Source organism: Choloepus didactylus, chromosome 7 (genome assembly GCF_015220235.1).
Source record: "Choloepus didactylus isolate mChoDid1 chromosome 7, mChoDid1.pri, whole genome shotgun sequence".
NCBI lineage: Eukaryota > Metazoa > Chordata > Mammalia > Pilosa > Megalonychidae > Choloepus > Choloepus didactylus.
Genome location: NC_051313.1, coordinates 119,468,694 through 119,474,345, shown reverse-complemented (window position 1 = coordinate 119,474,345; position 5,652 = coordinate 119,468,694). Strand labels below are relative to the sequence as shown.

Sequence of the window (5,652 nt, the reverse complement as noted above, 5' to 3'; positions counted from 1 at the left end):
AACTTTACTAAAACAAAAGGGGACCTAAAGAGATGGAAAAATATTCTGTGTTCATGGCTAGGAAGGCTAAATGTCATTAAGATGTCAATCCTACTCTGACTGATCTACAGATTCAATGCAATTCCAATCAAAATTACAACAAGCTACTTTACAGACTTGGAAAAGCTAGTTATCAAATTTATTTGGATGGAAAAGGGGCCTCAAATTATAAAAACATTCTAAAAAACAAAAACAAAGTGTGAGGACTTACACTTTCTGACTTTGAAGCCTACTATAAAGCCACAATAGTCAAAACAGGATGGTATTGGCACAAAAATAGACATAATGATCAATGGAATAGAATTGAGAATATGGAAATAGACCCTCAGATCTATGGTTGACTGATTTTTGATAAGGCCCCCAAATACACTGAACTGGGACAGAACAATCTCCTCAACAAATGGGGCTGGGGGAACTAGGTATCCATATAGAAAAGAATGAAAGAGGAACCCTACCTCACACCCTATACAAAAATTAACTCAAAGTAGATCAAAGACCTCAATATAACAAATAGTACCATAAAACTTCTAGAAGATAATGTAGGGAAACATCTTCAAGACCTATTATTAGGAGTTACCTTCTTAGACCTTACACCCAAAGCACAATAAAAAGAAATAAATAAATGGGAACTCCTTAAAATCAAAAAAAAAGAGAGAGAGAAAACATGCAAATAACTAAAGTCAGAAATGAAAATTGTGACATCACTACTGGCCTTACCGTAAAATAAATTACACAGAATACTCTGAACACCGACAAATATGATAATCTAGATGAAATAGGCAAATTGCTAGAAATATACAAAAAAAGACAATAGAAATCAATATGCATATTTTAATCAATGGCACCTTAATGTTGATGGTAACCAATGAGCAGTTGTGATATAGCAGTTAACTCATTTTCAATTACTCGTCATATTTTTGCACTCAAAAGTGATTCCTTGTCCTATGTACCAGAGTCAAGTGACATTGTGATGTTGAGAAGAGAAAGAATTTATTCAGCAAAGGCTAGCCTTGTGAAGGCAGGAGGACAGTTCCTTTAATCTGTCTTCCCAAACTGGAGAATCTTTCAGTGTTTTATAACATTCAAACAAAGGTAGGCAGGTTAGATGACAAGGATAGAGATAGTCTAATCTTTGAGTATGAGCAGATGGATTACATGCTTAGCTTATTTGAATTTTGAGGTTTAGGTTATTGCACAGGTCAGGCACAGGCCAAATCTGATCAGACTGGCTCGATCAGTTTTGGGCTGACTCATGTTACTTCATTAATAAACATTGAGAGGCCATGTGCAGGAGAATCAGACTACAGGGTTGGAAATCAAGATGAGGGGATACATGCTGGGCCTGTCATGAGTTATCTCATTATTGTCCAGTTACAGCATAATGATTATGAAATTATAAAATACAGCATCGTTGGGGTTATAGTTCAATGAGTTTACAACAGTTACAGATAATAGCTTCTGGCTACATCATAATATATCAGAAGGTTAGCATTTAGATAATGATTCAGTAACTATAATTATATTTGTTAGTGTTCAGTTACAGTAGAGGCATAATTGACATTTTATTTCTGTTTAATCATGTTTGATAATCTTTGTTTTAAAAATGGGGTCATTTAGTTCCTTAGTTCATTTTGGTATGAAATGATGGTAATGTTTGCTTTCAATTTTTGCCACCTGTTTTGTATGCTGTTTTCTCTACCCTTTTCTCTTCTTTTGGATTTATTGATTTTTTTCTAATATAGTATTTTAATTTTATATTTTTATTAGAGAAATAGTGGGTTTCCAGAACAATCATACATAAAATACAGGATTCCCATATACCACACAATTGCCAATGTCTTGCGTTGGTGTGGAACTTTTGATCCAACTGATGATAGTACATTATTATAATTGTATTGTTAATTGAAGTCCCTTGTTTAACATAGGGGCACTGTGTGTGTGTGTACTGTGTAGTTCCATGGATTTTTAAAAAATTTTATTCTGTTACCATACATACAGTCTATCGTTTCCCCTTTTAATAATATTCAGGTATATATTTCAGTGCTGTTAATTGCATTTGCAATGTTGTGCTACCATCACCACCATCCATTATCAAACATTCCCATCATTCCAAATAGGGATCATGTACATTTTAAGCCTTAACTTCCCATTCCCTATCCCCACCCCATCCTCTGGTTACCTGTATTCTATATTCTGATCCTATGAGTTTGCTTATTCTAATTGTTTCAAATCAGTGAGATCATACAATATTTGTCTTTTGTTGATGTCTTCAAGCTTCATCCATATTGTTGCTATCCAGACTGTATTCCTTTTTAGGGCCAAATAATATTCCATTGTATGATGTACATTTTTTTTATCCACTCATTAGCTGATGGACACTTGGTTTGCTTCCATCTTTTGGCAGTTGTGAATAATGCTATTAATATTGGTTTGCAAATATCTGTTCAAGTTTCTGCTTTCAATCCTTTTGGGTATATACCTAATAGTGGGTCATATGGTAGTTTATACTTGGCTTTCTTAGGAACTGCAAAAGTGTATTCCACAGTAATTACACTATTTTACATTGCCACCATCAATGAATGAGTGTTCCTATTTTTCTGCATCCTCTCCATTTTTTTTAAATTTTTAAATTTTTAAATTTTTAAATTTTTGAGAATGATACTTGATTTAGTCATTTTGGCTTACAACTTAGACTCTGGAAATTCAAAATTAACATCCTTGCCAGTGAGGTTCTTATAAACACCAAAAGTTTCAACCTTGTTGTTCTAGTTTGCTAATGCTGAGTGAATGCAAAACACCAGAAATGGATTGGCTTTTACAAAGGGGGTTTATCTGGTTACACAGTTACAGTCTTAAGGCCATAAAGCATCCAAGGTAACACATCAACAATCAGGTACCTTCACTGGAGGATAGCCAATGGCATCCGGAAAACCTCTGTTGCTGGGAAGGCATGTGGCTGGCGTCTGCTCCAAAGTTCTGGTTTCAAAATGGCTTTCTCCCAGGACATTCCTCTCTAGGCTGCAGCTCCTCAAAAATGTCACTCTTAGTTACTCTTGGGGTGTTTGTCCTCTCTCAGCTTCTCCGGAGCAAGAGTCTGCTTTCAATGGCCATCTTCAAACTGTCTCCCATCTGCAGCTCCTCTCTCAGCTTCTGCGCTTTCTTCAAAGTGGACCTCTTGACTGTAGTTCCTCCTCAAAATGTCACTCACAGCTGCACTGAATTCCTTCTCTTATGTCAGCTCATTTATATGGCTCCACTGATCAACTTAGACCCACCCCAAATGGGCAGAGCAACACCTCCATGGAAATTATCCAATCAGAGTCATCACCCACAGCTGGGAGGGGCACATTCCAAAGAAACACTCAAAGAATTACAGTCTAATCAACACTGATAACATCTGCCCACACAAGATTACATCAAAGATAATGGCGTTTGGGGGACACAATATATTCAAACTGGCACACTTGTGTTCTACATTGTTCTGCTGTGCTTAGTCCAAATGAACCTTTATAAGCTGGCTGCTGTCCAGTTTTACACAGATTTTCTTGCACACAATTTTACTTGTGAATACCAAGTCTTCAGGATTGCATCATGTACAGCTGTCAGTATGGCTCCTGGGATGCTTTTGTTTATTTTTTATATGGCTTTTTCGAGTTGGCTTGGGCAGAATTCTCTGAGCAATAAAGACAATGTACTTTCCACTGAACTTTTTTTTCCAATTCACCTACTAGCCAGACTTGGATTTTCTGGGAAAACTTCAGTTGAGGAATGGAAACAAAGATTATAATAGCTTTCTGACCACCACCAATTTCAATTTCCTTGGCTGCTGTAATATTCAGCTCCCTTAACTGAGCCTTTAAGCCTGAGTTCATCTCCAGCACAAGAAGAGCCTGAGAAATGCCAGACTCAAATTCATCTGTCTTTTCACCATTGGGCTTCACTATCTTTGTGCTTGAACTGAACATGGCCTTTTCATGTTGAGCAGAAGCCTAGGAAGCTCTCCTACACTTTTCTTTTCCAATTTTTAAATAGCAGTTGTTCTAATGGGTGTGAGATGGTACCTCATTGTGGTTTTGATTTACATTTTCCCTGATGGCTAATGATGTTGAACATCTTTTCACATGCTTTCTGGCTATTTGTATCTTCTTTGGAGAGATGTCTGTTCAAGTCTTTTGTCCAATTTAAAAATAGGGTTGTTTGTCTTTTTGTTGTTGGGTTGAAGGATTTCTTTATATATTTGGGATATTAATCTTTTATTGATATATATGGTTTCCAAATATTTTCTGCCATTGTGTAGGTTGTCATTTTACTTTCATGATAAAGTCCTTTGAGGAAAAACAGTTTGTAGTTTTAATGAAGTCCCATTTATCTATTTTTTCTTTGGTTGCTTGTGCTTTGGTTGTAAAGTCTTAAGGTCCTGAAGATGCTTCCTTACATTTTCTTCTAGGAGTTTGATATTTCTAGCTCATATATGAAGGTGTTTGATCCATTTTGAGTTGATGTTTGCATATGTTGTGAGGTAGGGATCCTTCTTTTTTTTTTGCAAATGGAGATCCAGTTTTCTCAGCATCATTTGTTGAAGAGACTATTTTTTTTCCAACTGAGTGGTCTTTACCACCTTGTCAAAAATCAGTTGGCCAAAACTATAGTTAACTGCAACATTTTAATACTCTTTCATCAACAGTAACAAATGTACTGTTATGGGTTTGTCTCTTTACACCTCAAACTTATGACCTTTGTTAGAAAAGACCTGAGGCTTATCAGGCCATGATTCAATGTGTTTGGGCTTCATCAAGCAACCTCCCACTCAATTAAGAGTATAGGGACAGACAATAGTTTAAAAGTAAAGAGCACTCAAGAGAAGAATTCATCTTTAACACATTTTTACTAAAGGAGATCTTAAGGTAAAAGGAACAAGCTTACAATGTAAAAATTAACTGATAGATTACCAAGCCTGGGAGACCCCACTCCTCCAGATGCAACTGCCTTGTTTGCGTTACAGAAAATTTACAGCCTTTTGATTTAGAGTACCTTTAATTAGTCATATTCTATTTTTACATTAAAGATGGTTCATGAACACAAATGACTCACAAAGCAAAGCATCTTGAGCCATGAGTGGTTCAAGATCAAAGGAGGGCATCCATGTTATCAGAGACTTAGCCTTGAATGCCTGTAAAACTTTACTGATAATATTTTTACTAGTTAAGCTATGATTTCTGTAAGAGCAATATAACATACTTTTACTTGCATAAAGTTTGAAAATTAGAAAAGAGATTACTATCATTTGTCTCTAACTTGTTAATAAAGTTCTCTCATTTTATTCTATGATTAGTTTAGCCATTACATCATATTGATAAACACATATTTTATTAGAACTGTATTCCATCTTGCTACATTATTTACAACTTATTTATTGTTAAAAAGTAACAGCTGCAACTCCATCCTGTTTTTACAGAGGACTATGTGATCATGTGTTATCCTTATCTAAAAAAGTTGAGAGGACCTTTCTGCTGTCTTGAAAATACTCATAGCTTTTTTAACTGTTTAGCTTCTCCTTCAGTATAATCTTCTAATGTGGGACTTGAAGGATATGAATCATCTGTCCTAGTTACT

At 35.6% G+C, this 5,652-nt stretch overlaps 1 pseudogene; it reads right to left on the bottom strand.

Annotated features, from left to right (window-relative positions):
* Positions 1-2,720: 2,720 nt before the first annotated feature.
* On the bottom strand, positions 2,721-4,004 carry LOC119539880 (annotated as a pseudogene).
* Between the last annotated feature and the right edge of the window lie 1,648 nt (positions 4,005-5,652).